This window comes from Xiphophorus hellerii, chromosome 3, assembly GCF_003331165.1.
Source record: "Xiphophorus hellerii strain 12219 chromosome 3, Xiphophorus_hellerii-4.1, whole genome shotgun sequence".
NCBI classification, from domain to species: Eukaryota; Metazoa; Chordata; class Actinopteri; order Cyprinodontiformes; family Poeciliidae; genus Xiphophorus; species Xiphophorus hellerii.
The window spans coordinates 21,065,997-21,084,314 of NC_045674.1; the positions used below are offsets into that span (position 1 = coordinate 21,065,997).

At 47.0% G+C, this 18,318-nt stretch overlaps 2 long non-coding RNA genes across 2 annotated transcripts; one reads left to right on the forward strand and one right to left on the reverse strand.

The window, feature by feature from the left end:
- Positions 1–6,453: 6,453 nt before the first annotated feature.
- LOC116717706 (uncharacterized) lies at positions 6,454–12,731 on the reverse strand. The gene is made up of 3 exons (XR_004338790.1): positions 12,716–12,731; positions 12,547–12,553; positions 6,454–6,643 (listed from the first exon to the last, which is right to left on the reverse strand). It is a non-coding gene; the product is annotated as an uncharacterized LOC116717706 (long non-coding RNA).
- A 3,668-nt stretch (positions 12,732–16,399) lies between these two features.
- Positions 16,400–17,296, forward strand: LOC116714352 (uncharacterized). Its single transcript, XR_004338045.1, has 2 exons — positions 16,400–16,606; positions 17,117–17,296. It is a non-coding gene; the product is annotated as an uncharacterized LOC116714352 (long non-coding RNA).
- Positions 17,297–18,318: the final 1,022 nt, after the last annotated feature.

Here is an 18,318-nt window from a genome sequence, read left to right on the forward strand (position 1 = left end):
CATCCTATATCCTAACCCTAACCCTAACCCTTACCCTCAGTTGTTGGAGAGCGGAGAGTTGAACACAACACAGAGAGAGAAAAGAGAGAAAAACAAAAGTGCCTGAAGAAGACGAAAAAAAGTCGAAACGTCGCACATTTCATATAATTTCATTAGCTTAAAAATAAAAACAATCTTTTGATTCGGACTTTTTTATTTTTTATTTTTTTATTTTTTGAATTAATTTTTTGGATTTATTTTCATTTTTTTAAAAAAATATTTCATTTGGCTTTCCATAAAAAATACAAAAAAATAATAAAATACATAAAAAACACAAAAAAAAATTAAAAAACATACAAAAAAGTACAAAAAAATTATAAACATATCTAACTAACATAAATAAATTAAATATAAACACCTATAACTACTAATAACCTAAACTAAATATATGATTATTGTTTAAGAAATAAAGCTGCCTGAGTAAAGAAAATTAAAAAATAATAATAAAAGACAAAAACTGAAACAACCAGATATAACACACAGGGATGTGGCCAGAAGAGGAGTGGAAGGTGGTCCGCTATGGAAGGAGACGGCGAGAGCATCCCCCTGGTCCATCCAACAGATGGGAGGAAGGAACGTGGAGGAGGAAGGAGAGAGCACCTCCTGCTGCCTATAGGGGGCAGGCAAGAGCATTTGGCTCCAACTTACCTCTTCCTAACCCTAACCCCTAACCCTTACCCTAACCCTTACCCTACCCTAACCCTTACCCTAACCCTTACCCTAACCCTAACCCTACCCTAACCCTACCCTTACCCTACCCTACCCTAACCCTAACCCTTACCCTAACCCTAACCCTACCCTACCCTACCCTTACCCTAACCCTAACCCTAACCCTTCACCAACACTGGCCGCACTCAGGGCTACGCCCTGAGCACGGACGAGGCACCTGCCGCACTCAGGGCTACGCCCTGAGCACGGACGAGGCACCTGCCGCACTCAGGGCTTCGCCCTGAGCACGGAAGACACTCCAACAACTCCAATTTTACTTCACCCAGGAACACTCTCCACGCACTCGGGACACTCCAAAACACACTCTGGTAAGGTTCCCACAAGTACCTATTTTCACAACACTTAGTGCGATTTTCACCATTTTCACACATCCACCAACCCTGGCATATCACACATCCCCGCACTCAGGGCTACGCCCTGAGCACGGAAAACCGACTCCCAGCTCGATCCGACGCTCCTAGCGAAACTTGAAAATCAATGGGAGTCTATGGCAGCTATAGGAAGGGGAGGGGCCAGGGCACCAAACTCGGTGGAGACCTGGAGGGGGTCGAGACATGTATACACACCGAGTTTGAGTCAGCTTGCCGCTTATACTTTGGAAGTTATCGAGCTTGTCCGAACTCGTCCGATGAATGGGAGTCAATGGCAGCTATGTCTTAGGAAGGGGCCACAGCCACCAAACTTGCAGGGTACGTGGGTCCCCTCAGACGATCTCTCGAGGCCAAGTATGGGCCCCATAAGTATTTACTTTTGAGTTATCGAGCTTGTCCGAACGCGTTTTCTGGTTTTCATCACTATATCCTAACCCTAACCCTACCCTAACCCTAACCCTAACCCTAACCCTAACCCTAACCCTAACCCTTACCCTACCCTAACCCTAACCCTAACCCCTTACCCTAACCCTTACCCTAACCCTAACCCTACCCTAACCCTTACCCTAACCCTTACCCTAACCCTACCCTAACCCTAACCCTAACCCTAACCCTAACCCTAACCCTAACCCTTACCCTTACCCTAACCCTTAACCCTACCCTACCTAACCCTAACCCTAACCCTAACCCTAACCCTTACCCTTACCCTAACCCTTACCCTACCCTAACCCTAACCCTAACCCTAACCCTAACCCTAACCCTAACCCTAACCCTTCGCCCTGAGCACGGAAGACACTCCAACAACTCCAATTTTACTTCACCCAGGAACACTCTCCAGGCACTCGGGACACTCCAAAACACACTCTGGTAAGGTTCCCCAAAGTACATATTTTCACAACACTTTGTGCAATTTTCAGGATTTTCACCAACACTGGCCGCACTCAGGGCTTCGCCCTGAGCACGGACAACGCACACTGGCCGCACTCAGGGCTTCGCCCTGAGCACGGACAACGCACGGACAATGCACCCTGGCCGCACTCAGGGCTACGCCCTGAGCACGGACGAGGCACCTGCCGCACTCAGGGCTTCGCCCTGAGCACGGAAGACACTCCAACAACTCCAATTTTACTTCACCCAGGAACACTCTCCAGGCACTCGGGACACTCCAAAAACACACTCTGGTAAGGTTCCCCACAAGTACCCCAAAATACGACACTTAGAGCAATTTTTACCCTTTTTGCAAACTCCACCAACCGTGGCAAATGACATGTCTGCGGACTCGGGGGGACCGGCTTGAGCACGGGAAACCCACTCCCAGCTCGATCCGACGCTCCCAGCAAAACTTGAAAAATCAATGGGAGTCTATGGCAGCTACAACGACGGAAGGGGCCAGGGCCACCAAACTCGGTGGAGACCTGGAGGGGGTCGAGACATGTATACACACCGAGTTTGGGGAGGATGGCACTTACGGCTTGGGAGCTAAATACGATGAGACGATTTTTCAAATGAATGGGAGTCAATGGCAGCTATGTCAAGGGAATGAGCTACAGCCACCAAACTTACAGGGTAACCTGGGCACCCTCCATGGGTCTCTCGAGGCCAAGTATGGGCCCCCATACCTCTTTTTACTTTTTCAGCCAAATACGATGAGACGACGACTTTTCTGGTTTTCATCCTATATCCTTACCCTAACCCTTACCCTAACCCCTTACCCTAACCCTAACCCTTACCCTTACCCTAACCCTAACCCTTACCCTAACCCTAACCCTAACCCTTACCCTAACCCCTAACCCTAACCCTAACCCTAACCCTAACCCAGGACCACTTTCCAAGCACTCAGGACACTCCAAAACACACTCTGGTAAGGTTCCCCAAAGTACATATTTTCACAACACTTTGTGCAATTTTCAGGATTTTCACCAACACTGGCCGCACTCAGGGCTTCGCCCTGAGCACGGGACAAGGCACACTGGCCGCACTCAGGGGCTTCGCCCTGAGCACGGACAAGGCACACTGGCCGCACTCAGGGCTTCGCCCTGAGCACGGACAACGCACCTCCCGCCCGCACTCAGGGCTTCGCCCTGAGCACGGACAATGCACCCTGGCCGCACTCAGGGCTACGCCCTGAGCACGGACGAGGCACCTGCCGCACTCAGGGCTTCGCCTGAGCACGGAAGACACTCCAACAACTCCAATTTTACTTCACCCAGGACCACTTTCCAGCACTCAGGACACTCCAAAACACACTCTGGTAGGTTCCCAAAGTACATATTTTCACAACACTTTGTGCAATTTTCAGGATTTTCACCAACACTGGCCGCACTCAGGGCTTCGCCCTGAGCACGGACAGGCACACTGGCCGCACTCAGGGCTTCGCCCTGAGCACGGACAAGGCACACTGGCCGCACTCAGGGCTTCGCCCTGAGCACGGACAACGCACCTCCCGCCGCACTCAGGGCTTCGCCCTGAGCACGGACAACGCACCTCCCGCCCGCACTCAGGGCTTCGCCCTGAGCACGGACAATGCACCCTGGCCGCACTCAGGGCTTCGCCCTGAGCACGGACAACGCACCTGCCGCACTCAGGGCTTCGCCCTGAGCACGGAAGACACTACAACAACTCCAATTTTACTTCACCCAGGACCACTTTCCAAGCACTCAGGACACTCCAAAACACACTCTGGTAAGGTTCCCCAAAGTACCTATTTTCACAACACTTAGTGCGATTTTCACCATTTCACACATCCACCAACCCTGTCATATCACACATCCCCGCACTCAGGGCTACGCCCTGAGCACGGAAAACCGACTCCCAGCTCGATCCGACGCTCCTATCGAAACTTGAAAAATCAATGGGAGTCTATGGCAGCTATAGGAAGGGGAGGGGCCAGGGCCACCAAACTCGGTGGAGACCTGGAGGGGGTCGAGACATGTATACACACCGAGTTTGGTTCAGCTTGCCGCTTATACTTTGGAAGTTATCGAGCTTGTCCGAACTCGTCCGATGAATGGGAGTCAATGGCAGCTATGTCTTAGGAAGGGGCCACAGCCACCAAACTTGCAGGGTACGTGGGTCCCCTCAGACGATCTCTCGAGGCCAAGTATGGGCCCCATAAGTATTTTACTTTTTGAGTTATCGAGCTTGTCCGAACGCGTTTTCTGGTTTTCATCCTATATCCTAACCCTAACCCTAGACGACGACTTTTCTGGTTTTCATCCTATATCCTTACCCTAACCCTAACCCTAACCCTAACCCTAACCCTTACCCATTTTCTGGTTTTCATCCTATATCCTAACCCTAACCCTAACCAAACACAAGATTCTTCACTTAACCTAACCTCACAGGAGTAAGAACGTCTCACAAAAACATCTCCCAGGAACACTCTCCAGGCACTCGGGACACTCCAAAACACACTCTGGTAAGGTTCCCCCAAGTACATATTTTCACAACACTTTGGGCAATTTTTCAGGATTTTCACCAACACTGGCCGCACTCAGGGCTACGCCCTGAGGCACGGACGAGGCACCTGCCGCACTCAGGGCTACGCCCTGAGCACGGACGAGGCACCTGCCGCACTCAGGGCTTCGCCCTGAGCACGGAAGACACTCCAACAACTCCAATTTTACTTCACCCAGGAACACTCTCCACGCACTTCGGGACACTCCAAACACACTCTGGTAAGGTTCCCACAAGTACCCCAAACTACAACACTTAGAGCAATTTTTACTGTTTTCGGCAACTCAACAAACCAGGTCAAATGACATGTCTGCGGACTCGGGGGGACGTGCTGAGCACGGAGAACCGACTCCCAGATCGATCCGACGCTCCTAGCGAAACTTCAAAAATGAATGGGTGTCTATGGCAGCTATAGGAAGGGGAGGGGCCAGGACCCCCAAACCTGGTGGGTACCCTCGGGGGGGCGGGGGGGTGAATACACACCAGGTTTGGTAAGCTTGGGACTACACTTTGGAAGTTACGGAGCTCGGGTCGTTTTTTTTTTGAATGGGTGTCAATGGCAGCTATGTGAAGGGGAGGGGCCACACCCACCAAACTTTAATAGAATGTGGGTCCCCCCCATGGGTCCCTCTGGGCCCAGTATGGTCCCCCTCGCTCTTATACTTTTTGACTTACCGAGCTCGGGTCGTCGACTTTTCTGGTTTTCATCCTATATCCTTACCCTAACCCTTACCCTAACCCTTACCCTAACCCTAACCCTAGACGACGACTTTTCTGGTTTTCATTCCTATATCCTAACCCTAACCCTAACCCTAACCCTACCCTTACCCTAACCCATTTTCTGGTTTTCATCCTATATCCTAACCCTAACCCTAACCAAACACAAGATTCTTCACTTAACCTAACCTCACAGGAGTAAGAACGTCTCACAAAAACCTCTCCCAGGAACACTCTCCAGGCACTCGGGACACTCCAAAACACACTCTGGTAAGGTTCCCCCAAGTACATATTTTCACAACACTTTGGGCAATTTTCAGGATTTTCACCAACACTGGCCGCACTCAGGGCTACGCCCTGAGCACGGACGAGGCACCTGCCGCACTCAGGGCTACGCCCTGAGCACGGACGAGGCACCTGCCGCACTCAGGGCTTCGCCCTGAGCACGGAAGACACTCCAACAACTCCAATTTTACTTCACCCAGGAACACTCTCCACGCACTCGGGACACTCCAAAACACACTCTGGTAAGGTTCCCACAAGTACCCCAAACTACAACACTTAGAGCAATTTTTACTGTTTTCGGCAACTCAACAAACCAGGTCAAATGACATGTCTGCGGACTCGGGGGGACGTGCTGAGCACGGAGAACCGACTCCCAGATCGATCCGACGCTCCTAGCGAAACTTCAAAATGAATGGGTGTCTATGGCCAGCTATAGGAAGGGGAGGGGCCAGGACCCCCAAACCTGGTGGGTACCTCGGGGGGGCGGGGGGGTGAATACACACCAGGTTTGGTAAGCTTGGGACTTACACTTTGGAAGTTACGGAGCTCGGGTCGTTTTTTTTTTGAATGGGTGTCAATGGCAGCTATGTGAAGGGGAGGGGCCACACCCACCAAACTTTAATAGAATGTGGGTCCCCCCCATGGGTCCCTCTGGGCCCAGTATGGTCCCCCTCGCTCTTATACTTTTTGACTTACCGAGCTCGGGTCGTCGACTTTTCTGGTTTTCATCCTATATCCTACCCTAACCCTTACCCTACCCTTACCCTAACCCTAACCCTAACCCTAACCCTACCCTAACCCTAACCCTAACCCTAACCCTAACCCTAACCCTACCAACCGTGGCAAATGACATGTCTGCGGACTCGGGGGGACCGGCTGAGCACGGAAAACCCACTCCCAGCTCGATCCGACGCTCCCAGCAAAACTTGAAAAATCAATGGGAGTCTATGGCAGCTACAACGACGGAAGGGGCCAGGGCCCCAAACTCGGTGGAGACCTGGAGGGGGTCGAGACATGTATACACACCGAGTTTGGGGAGGATGGCACTTACGGCTTGGGAGCTAAATACGATGAGACGATTTTTCAATGAATGGGAGTCAATGGCAGCTATGTCAAGGGAATGAGCTACAGCCACCAAACTTACAGGGTACCTGGGCACCCTCCATGGGTCTCTCGAGGCCAAGTATGGGCCCCATACCTCTTTTACTTTTTCAGCCAAATACGATGAGACGACGACTTTTCTGGTTTTCATCCTATATCCTTACCCTAACCCTTACCCTAACCCCTTACCCTAACCCTAACCCTTACCCTTACCCTAACCCTAACCCTTACCCTAACCCTAACCCTAACCCTTACCCTAACCCCTAACCCTAACCCTAACCCTAACCCTAACCCAGGACCACTTTCCAAGCACTCAGGACACTCCAAAACACACTCTGGTAAGGTTCCCCAAAGTACATATTTTCACAACACTTTGTGCAATTTTCAGGATTTTCACCAACACTGGCCGCACTCAGGGCTTCGCCCTGAGCACGGACAAGGCACACTGGCCGCACTCAGGGCTTCGCCCTGAGCACGGACAAGGCACACTGGCCGCACTCAGGGCTTCGCCCTGAGCACGGACAACGCACCTCCCGCCCGCACTCAGGGCTTCGCCCTGAGCACGGACAATGCACCCTGGCCGCACTCAGGGCTACGCCCTGAGCACGGACGAGGCACCTGCCGCACTCAGGGCTTCGCCCTGAGCACGGAAGACACTCCAACAACTCCAATTTTACTTCACCCAGGACCACTTTCCAAGCACTCAGGACACTCCAAAACACACTCTGGTAAGGTTCCCCAAAGTACATATTTTCACAACACTTTGTGCAATTTTCAGGATTTTCACCAACACTGGCCGCACTCAGGGCTTCGCCCTGAGCACGGACAAGGCACACTGGCCGCACTCAGGGCTTCGCCCTGAGCACGGACAAGGCACACTGGCCGCACTCAGGGCTTCGCCCTGAGCACGGACAACGCACCTCCCGCCCGCACTCAGGGCTTCGCCCTGAGCACGGACAACGCACCTCCCGCCCGCACTCAGGGCTTCGCCCTGAGCACGGACAATGCACCCTGGCCGCACTCAGGGCTTCGCCCTGAGCACGGACAACGCACCTGCCGCACTCAGGGCTTCGCCCTGAGCACGGAAGACACTACAACAACTCCAATTTTACTTCACCCAGGACCACTTTCCAAGCACTCAGGACACTCCAAAACACACTCTGGTAAGGTTCCCCAAAGTACCTATTTTCACAACACTTAGTGCGATTTTCACCATTTTCACACATCCACCAACCCTGTCATATCACACATCCCCGCACTCAGGGCTACGCCCTGAGCACGGAAAACCGACTCCCAGCTCGATCCGACGCTCCTATCGAAACTTGAAAAATCAATGGGAGTCTATGGCAGCTATAGGAAGGGGAGGGGCCAGGGCCACCAAACTCGGTGGAGACCTGGAGGGGGTCGAGACATGTATACACACCGAGTTTGGTCAGCTTGCCGCTTATACTTTGGAAGTTATCGAGCTTGTCCGAACTCGTCCGATGAATGGGAGTCAATGGCAGCTATGTCTTAGGAAGGGGCCACAGCCACCAACTTGCAGGGTACGTGGGTCCCCTCAGACGATCTCTCGAGGCCAAGTATGGGCCCCATAAGTATTTTACTTTTTGAGTTATCGAGCTTGTCCGAACGCGTTTTCTGGTTTTCATCCTATACCTAACCGAACCCTAACCCTAACCCTACCCTAACCCCTAACCCTAACCCTAACCCCTACCCTAACCTACCCGAACCCTAACCTAACCCTAAACCCGACCCTAACCCTTACCCTAACCTAACCCGAACCCTACCCTAACCCCACCCTACCCTACCCTAACCTAACCCTACCCTACCCTACCCTAACCCTTACCCTAACCCTAACCCTAACCCTACCCTACCCAACCCTAACCCCAACCCTAACCCTAACCCTAACCCTAACCCTAACCCTAACCCTAACCCGAACCCTAACCCTAACCCTAACCCGACCCTACCCGAACCCGAACCCGAACCTAACCCTAACCCTAACCCTAACCCTACCCGAACCCTAACCCTAACCCGAACCCGAAACCCTAACCCGAACCCTAACCCCTACCCTACCCTAACCCTAACCCTAACCCTTACCCTACCCTAACCCTAACCCTAACCCTTACCCTTACCCTAACCCTAACCCTAACCTTACCCTAACCCCTAACCCCTAACCCTTACCAACCCTAACCTAACCCTAACCCTAAACCAAACCCTACCCTAACCCTAACCCTAACCCTAACCCTTACCCTACCCTTACCCCTACCCTACCCTACCCTTACCCACCCTACCCTAACCCTAACCCTAACCCTAACCCTAACCCTAACCCTAACCCTAACCCTACCCTAACCCTAACCCTAACCCTAACCCTAACCCTAACCCTAACCCTAACCCTAACCCTAACCCTAACCCTACCTACCCTAACCCTAACCCTAACCCTACCCTTACCCTAACCCTAACCCTAACCCTTACCCTAACCCTAGAGAAACAGAAACAAAGAAGAAACAAAGTAAGAAATAAAAGGGAAACAGAAACAAAGAAAAACAGAAATAGCCTGAAGAAGACACAGTAAAGTCGAAACGTCGCTAGCATGCAAAGAAGAAAAAGAAGCAGAAGAAAAGACAAGTATAATTCCAATTAGTAGGACGTAGGGAAAGACAAGACAGGGGGTGCCAAAGCTAAGTTAGGTTTTTTTTCAGTTCATTTTCAGCGCACAACCGAAAGGGCATGAGGGCCAGTGCACTCACAACCTTCCGGCTGGAAGGTTGACTCAGTCCCCAAACCCTATCCCGCCAGTGCCTCATGTCCCGGTAGGTTGTGTGCTGGAGTGTTCTTAGCCCCTTCCCCATTTATTTAACCCTAACCCTAACCCACTACCCTAAGTTTGTTATAATTTTAAGCATAAGTTTTTTGAAAGTTAAGTTAAACGGAAAGAGGAAAAGTATAAGAGGGTGCTTAACGAAATTTAAAGAAGAAACAAAGAAAGAAGAAACAAAGTAAGAAATACAAGAGAAACAGAAACAAAGAAGAAACAAAGTAAGAAATAAAAGGGAAACAGAAACAAAGAAAAACAGAAATAGCCTGAAGAAGACACAGTAAAGTCGAAACGTCGCTAGCATGCAAAGAAGAAAAAGAAGCAGAAGAAAAGACAAGTATAATTCCAATTAGTAGGACGTAGGGAAAGACAAGACAGGGGGTGCCAAAGCTAAGTTAGGTTTTTTTTCAGTTCATTTTCAGCGCACAACCGAAAGGGCATGAGGGCCAGTGCACTCACAACCTTCCGGCTGGAAGGTTGACTCAGTCCCCAAACCCTATCCCGCCAGTGCCTCATGTCCCGGTAGGTTGTGTGCTGGAGTGTTCTTAGCCCCTTCCCCATTTATTTAACCCTAACCCTAACCCACTACCCTAAGTTTGTTATAATTTTAAGCATAAGTTTTTTGAAAGTTAAGTTAAACGGAAAGAGGAAAAGTATAAGAGGGTGCTTAACGAAATTTAAAGAAGAAACAAAGAAAGAAGAAACAAAGTAAGAAATACAAGAGAAACAGAAACAAAGAAGAAACAAAGTAAGAAATAAAAGGGAAACAGAAACAAAGAAAAACAGAAATAGCCTGAAGAAGACACAGTAAAGTCGAAACGTCGCTAGCATGCAAAGAAGAAAAAGAAGCAGAAGAAAAGACAAGTATAATTCCAATTAGTAGGACGTAGGGAAAGACAAGACAGGGGGTGCCAAAGCTAAGTTAGGTTTTTTTTCAGTTCATTTTCAGCGCACAACCGAAAGGGCATGAGGGCCAGTGCACTCACAACCTTCCGGCTGGAAGGTTGACTCAGTCCCCAAACCCTATCCCGCCAGTGCCTCATGTCCCGGTAGGTTGTGTGCTGGAGTGTTCTTAGCCCCTTCCCCATTTATTTAACCCTAACCCTAACCCACTACCCTAAGTTTGTTATAATTTTAAGCATAAGTTTTTTGAAAGTTAAGTTAAACGGAAAGAGGAAAAGTATAAGAGGGTGCTTAACGAAATTTAAAGAAGAAACAAAGAAAGAAGAAACAAAGTAAGAAATACAAGAGAAACAGAAACAAAGAAGAAACAAAGTAAGAAATAAAAGGGAAACAGAAACAAAGAAAAACAGAAATAGCCTGAAGAAGACACAGTAAAGTCGAAACGTCGCTAGCATGCAAAGAAGAAAAAGAAGCAGAAGAAAAGACAAGTATAATTCCAATTAGTAGGACGTAGGGAAAGACAAGACAGGGGGTGCCAAAGCTAAGTTAGGTTTTTTTTCAGTTCATTTTCAGCGCACAACCGAAAGGGCATGAGGGCCAGTGCACTCACAACCTTCCGGCTGGAAGGTTGACTCAGTCCCCAAACCCTAACCCTAACCCTACCCTATCCCTAACCCTTACCCTTACCCTAACCCTTACCCTACCCTAACCCTTACCCTAACCCTAAACACACTCTGGTAAGGTTCCCACAAGTACCTATTTTCACAACACTTTGGGCAATTTTCAGGATTTTCACCAACACTGGCCGCACTCAGGGCTACGCCCTGAGCACGGACGAGGCACCTGCCGCACTCAGGGCTACGCCCTGAGCACGGACGAGGCACCTGCCGCACTCAGGGCTTCGCCCTGAGCACGGAAGACACTCCAACAACTCCAATTTTACTTCACCCAGGAACACTCTCCACGCACTCGGGACACTCCAAAACACACTCTGGTAAGGTTCCCACAAGTACCCCAAAATACGACACTTAGAGCAATTTTTACCCTTTTTGCAAACTCCACCAACCGTGGCAAATGACATGTCTGCGGACTCGGGGGGACCGGCTGAGCACGGAAAACCCACTCCCAGCTCGATCCGACGCTCCCAGCAAAACTTGAAAAATCAATGGGAGTCTATGGCAGCTATAGGAAGGGGAGGGGCCAGGGCCACCAAACTCGGTGGAGACCTGGAGGGGGTCGAGACATGTATACACACCGAGTTTGGTAACTGTACACCTTATGGTTCGGGAGTTATAGAGAGTGTACCCTTTTTTCAAATGTATGGGAGTCAATGGCAGCTATGTCAACGGAACGAGCCACACCCACCAAACTTTAATAGAATGTGGGTCCCCCCCATGGGCCCCTCTGGGCCCAGTATGGGCCCCCTACCTCAAATACTTTTTGAGTTATTGAGAGTGTACCATCGACTTTTCTGGTTTTCATCCTATATCCTAACCCTAACCCTAACCCTAACCCTTACCCTAACCCTAACCCTAACCCTTACCCTTACCCTAACCCTTACCCTACCCTAACCCTTACCCTAACCCTAAACACACTCTGGTAAGGTTCCCACAAGTACCTATTTTCACAACACTTTGGGCAATTTTCAGGATTTTCACCAACACTGGCCGCACTCAGGGCTACGCCCTGAGCACGGACGAGGCACCTGCCGCACTCAGGGCTACGCCCTGAGCACGGACGAGGCACCTGCCGCACTCAGGGCTTCGCCCTGAGCACGGAAGACACTCCAACAACTCCAATTTTACTTCACCCAGGAACACTCTCCACGCACTCGGGACACTCCAAAACACACTCTGGTAAGGTTCCCACAAGTACCCCAAAATACGACACTTAGAGCAATTTTTACCCTTTTTGCAAACTCCACCAACCGTGGCAAATGACATGTCTGCGGACTCGGGGGGACCGGCTGAGCACGGAAAACCCACTCCCAGCTCGATCCGACGCTCCCAGCAAAACTTGAAAAATCAATGGGAGTCTATGGCAGCTATAGGAAGGGGAGGGGCCAGGGCCACCAAACTCGGTGGAGACCTGGAGGGGGTCGAGACATGTATACACACCGAGTTTGGTAACTGTACACCTTATGGTTCGGGAGTTATAGAGAGTGTACCCTTTTTTCAAATGTATGGGAGTCAATGGCAGCTATGTCAACGGAACGAGCCACACCCACCAAACTTTAATAGAATGTGGGTCCCCCCCATGGGCCCCTCTGGGCCCAGTATGGGCCCCCTACCTCAAATACTTTTTGAGTTATTGAGAGTGTACCATCGACTTTTCTGGTTTTCATCCTATATCCTTACCCTAACCCTTACCCTAACCCTTACCCTAACCCTAACCCTAACCCTAACCCATTACCCTAAGTTTGTTATAATTTTAAGCATAAGTTTTTTGAAAGTTGAGTTAAACGGAAAGAGGAAAAGTATAAGAGGGTGCTTAACGAAATTTAAAGAAGAAACAAAGAACGAAGAAACAAAGTAAGAAATACAAGAGAAACAGAAACAAAGAAGAAACAAAGTAAGAAATAAAAGGGAAACAGAAACAAAGAAAAACAGAAATAGCCTGAAGAAGACACAGTAAAGTCGAAACGTCGCTAGCATGCAAAGAAGAAAAAGAAGCAGAAGAAAAGACAAGTATAATTCCAATTAGTAGGACGTAGGGAAAGACAAGACAGGGGGTGCCAAAGCTAAGTTAAGTTTTTTTTCAGTTCATTTTCAGCGCACAACCGAAAGGGCATGAGGGCCAGTGCACTCACAACCTTCCGGCTGGAAGGTTGACTCAGTCCCCAAACCCTATCCCGCCAGTGCCTCATGTCCCGGTAGGTTGTGTGCTGGAGTGTTCTTAGCCCCTTCCCCATTTATTTAACCCTAACCCTAACCCATTACCCTAAGTTTGTTATAATTTTAAGCATAAGTTTTTTGAAAGTTGAGTTAAACGGAAAGAGGAAAAGTATAAGAGGGTGCTTAACGAAATTTAAAGAAGAAACAAAGAACGAAGAAACAAAGTAAGAAATACAAGAGAAACAGAAACAAAGAAGAAACAAAGTAAGAAATAAAAGGGAAACAGAAACAAAGAAAAACAGAAATAGCCTGAAGAAGACACAGTAAAGTCGAAACGTCGCTAGCATGCAAAGAAGAAAAAGAAGCAGAAGAAAAGACAAGTATAATTCCAATTAGTAGGACGTAGGGAAAGACAAGACAGGGGGTGCCAAAGCTAAGTTAAGTTTTTTTTCAGTTCATTTTCAGCGCACAACCGAAAGGGCATGAGGGCCAGTGCACTCACAACCTTCCGGCTGGAAGGTTGACTCAGTCCCCAAACCCTAACCCTAACCCTAACCCTAACCCTTACCAAACTTACAGGGTACCTGGGTACCCTCCGTGAGTACCTCGAGGCCAACTATGGGCCCCATAAGTCTTTTACTTTTTCACTTACAGAGAGTGTACCATCGACTTTTCTGGTTTTCATCCTATATCCTAACCCTCTGTTGACCGGTTCGCTCTGTGAGGTGAGGATGCTCTCAATGGTGCAGCGGTAGAAGTTCGTGAGGATCTCTGAGGACAGGTGGTTCTTCCTCAGGGTCCTCGTGAAGAAGAGGCGCTGATGCGCCTTCTTAATGAGTTTGGAGCAGCTGGTCGTCCAAGTCAGGTCCTCGGAGATGTGGACTCCCAGGAACTTAAAGGTGTCCACACGCTCCACCACTGTCCCCTTAATGTGGATGGGTGGATGTGGGTCAGCGTTCCTCCTGAAGTCCACGATAAGCTCCTTGGTCTTCTCGGTGTTCAGCTGCAGGTTGTTTTTGTCGCACCACTCAGCCAGACGGTCTACCTCCTCCCTGTAAGCGGCCTCGTCATTATCTCTGATGAGGCCGATCACCGTGGTGTCGTCTGCGAACTTGATGATGGCGTTAGAGCCATGGACAGGTCTGCAGTCGTAGGTGAAGAGGGAGTAGAGGAAGGGACTCATCACACAGCCTTGTGGCACTCCGGTGTTTATGATGATGGTGGGTGAGAAGTGGTTGTCCAGCCGGACATGTTGAGGTCGACTGGTCAGGAAGTCGAGCAACCAGTTACACATGAGTGGACTGATGCCGAGGTCTGTGAAAGAGGGATTGGAAAACCTAAAGACTTTCCTGTCTCAGAAGAGGCTCTGGCTCCACCAGATCACCAACCAGCTCTGAGGATGAAGCTCCACATCATCTTCATGGTGGAAGGATTTTATCTGACTGAGCAGCTGGCCACAGTTTAACAGCAGAACCTGCTGTGTTTCCAACACTAAGTGCTTAATAAACATAATTTGATTTGAAAATTATTAGACTAAAGTAGTTTGTCTCACTTAAAACAGCTTCATATTTAATGCCAACATCAACTAATTCTATGATTTTACTGACTATTTTTTCTACTTCTAACATAAACAGGCAAAGAAAACACCCAGAAAAGTTTTTCCACTCCAGGCATCCGGTCCCAATCATCACCAGTTCTGATGATGTCACATACATGTCGAGTCCACAATGTCTTAAAATTGTAAATCTTATTTTTTTTCTTGGCCTTTTTTCTGTACTCTATAAAATACAAGATCTTTCTCTGTTTAATTGTTCTGTTATCTTTTGTAGGTTTCTGTAAAATGGGAATGTTCTGCTGATCCTCACTGATCTTAGGACGGACAAATGTCAGTTTGTCTGCAGTAACACTGGAATACTGTGACATGGTATTAAAACAATACTCTGACCCTGGTGAAACATCTCTCACATTTCCTCTAGTATGTTGGGATCTGCTCCATTTATCGCCTGTCAGTTGTCCACCAGATGGCGTCAGGCTGTGCGGTTGGTCAGCATCAGCACAGTATAAGAAGAGACTGAGCGTTAATCCTCGGTAACTTCTAGCCTCCTGGGCTTTACTAGCGATCTGATTGATATTGATTGGTTTTGTTTCTGTTTTCCTATCGAGATCTTTGAGATGAAAACCCGGATCTCCGTCCAAGTTATTCCCCGGACCTGTAGGTGATTTGCACCCGCCAAGAACCTTCAGGACAGCCCTTTACCTGGCTGGCAGATTGAACCCGTTTCTTCTCCGTGACTGCTTCACCTGCTCCGCCCTCCGCCCAGATCGGACCAAACAGACGGGCCCGTAAGCAAAACCCCATCTGGTTCCGAAAAGTTCAGCTCCGATCATCGGATCCCACAAACCCTTCCTCTGTCGAACAGGTCCATTCTCGGCTCTCCTGAACCACTGGCGCCTCCTGCTGCGGACTTTTACACTTTCACATTTTTTGTAAATAAATCTTTAAAACTGTTTGTTGTCTGAATGTTTCTGCATGTGAGTGAGACCAGCTACTAAAATCATGACAGTGTACCTGTTGTTTTATTGTGCTAATTTAAGCATGTTGTCTGTAAACTTTGAATATATTGACAATTTGTATAATTCTGTGATAGTATATTGTCAATATACTCCTGAAAAATGAATATATTGAAAGCACAATGTAATTAGTTTTACCTGGAAAGTCTGTAGTAATGGATCCTTCTGTAGTAATGGATCCTTCTGTAGTAATGGATCATTATGTAGTAATGGATCCTTCTGTAGTAATGGATCCTTCTGTAGTAATGGATCCTTCTGTAGTAATGGATCATTATGTAGTAATGGATCCTTCTGTAGTAATGGATCCTTCTGTAGTAATGGATCCTTCTGTAGTAATGGATCCTTCTGTAGTAATGGATCATTATGTAGTAATGGATCATTATGTAATAATGGTTTTGGTACCTGATGTGTGTCTGCAGTGTGTATGAAGCATTAATGTACAAACTGGTAAAGCAGATTAATAAAAGACATTAAGTAACTAAAAGTTATTTCATTAGCAAATATAATAAAGCAAAGGTGTAATTGTAACACACTGTAATCACACTACTAATATATAAAATATGTAATGCCAATGTGAAGTCAAATCAGAAAGAAGAAAAAAAAAAAAAAAAAAAAAGTTGTGCGTTCCCACACGGACCTAAAAGCGGGACGGACAAGGAAAAAAAAGAGAAGACGGAAGTTAAAGCCGTCAAACAGAGGACAGGAGTTTGGGACTTTTTGAATCACAGATCCTAGTCAACCTGTGTACAACTGGATGATCTTTTAGATGAGCAGAGAGGCAGCCGGTAAGATATAAACTGTGTTGTTATGAGATCGGACCGCAAAGTTGTCTACAATCCAGTTTGGCCGATCGGATCATTAGTGACAGCTGAACTGAGGTGGTGGATTGCAGCGGCGACGCTTGCCGTTCATTGACTGATGGACTTTTATGATTGAATTGATTATTGCATTGATGAAATGGATTTGGGTAACAAGTTCAATTGTTAATTTACCATCAACTTCAAAGAATAATTTAAAGCTTTAAAGCTAAATTTATGATAAATATTTATTATTAATGTTGAGAAGCAGATGTTTGTATGCTAAGAAATGTATGTGTATGAAATGTAAATATTAACTTGGAATGCACTTTAAAGTTAAGTTAAAGTTAACATAAGTTTAGTTACTTGTGTATTTAATTTTGATTATTTTGTATATTTAATTTGTGATGGGTTGCTTGGTATTATTTATATAATTTGCAACTAAGTGAAATTAATTTATACAGATTAGTAATTATTATTTTTTGGGTTTGTTTAAAGGTTTTTACCTGCATCCTCTGGATCAATGGTGAATATGTCCATACACTGAAATAAATGGAAGTAAAAGCAAGGAAAACTGTTTGGTCCTTCGAGTAAAATCCCTGCCATTAAGAATCTGCATGGGGTCATCCATCCCTTTTCAAGTGGGGAAGTTGCACAGTTTAAAAAAGAACTTGACAGCCAATATACTTAAAATACATTCTAAATGTATTTTAAATTTAATTCAATCAGAAAAATATTACATTTAAGATAAACTAATAAAGGTTGTTAATATTACATAAAAAGGCATTAACTTAAAGTATACAAACTATAACTTTAGTTGTTCCAAAAAAGCCTGTTATAATACATTTAGTGCACCTTAAATTGTGCTTTTCTACAATTTAATTACTATTAAAATACACTAAGTACAAAATTAATTCTTCCAAAATAACATACTTCAAGTACACTGATGATTAGTGTGGTTTCAAGTATTTAGCATACTTACTATATTTATTTAGTATATTTAGTAAATCAGATTTTCCAGACGATTGTGGAATCATTTATTTTTGACTCAGTGAATAATATTATGTGTCATGTTTATTTTTATATTTTTCTGATTTTGTTTGTTTTCTTTTACTATGGACCTTTTTTGTGTCAGGAATAAAGATATGATCATTTCTTTTTCTCCAGGGTTGCGGTGCTGTTTGCAGCTTTGTCCACCAGAGGTCGCTCTTAAGGAGAGACTTGAATCCAAACCAGCAGATGTCCAGCAGTGGCAGCTCCTTTTACAAGTCTTACTCGCAGGCTCACATTAATTGGGTTGAAGGTTTGGCAAAGAATCTTATAGCTTCAATCTGTTAGTGAAAGACTGATCAAAAAGAAAACCAGAGTTGCTTTCAGGAGGAAGAAAAACCTCAAAGATGCAAAGGTCAGGTCAGACTGACAGCCTAGCACCACTGGTTATCTGCAATGTTTTAAGCAGCAGAAACGGTTGCTGAATAATTTAACACAAGCTGTGTATCATGTTCCTATTAATGGTGGTCCGCAAACACATAATTGTGTTTCTTTAATGACGTGTCAGGTTTGAAGTTTATGGGTGATGTGGCTAAAACTCTGCTGACTAGATTGACTATCTATGCACAGAATGAGCTGCAGGAAAAGGTTTTTCTACCTGTCTAGCAAACAGGACATGTTGACCGACTCCCAACTGTGTACAAGTTGGG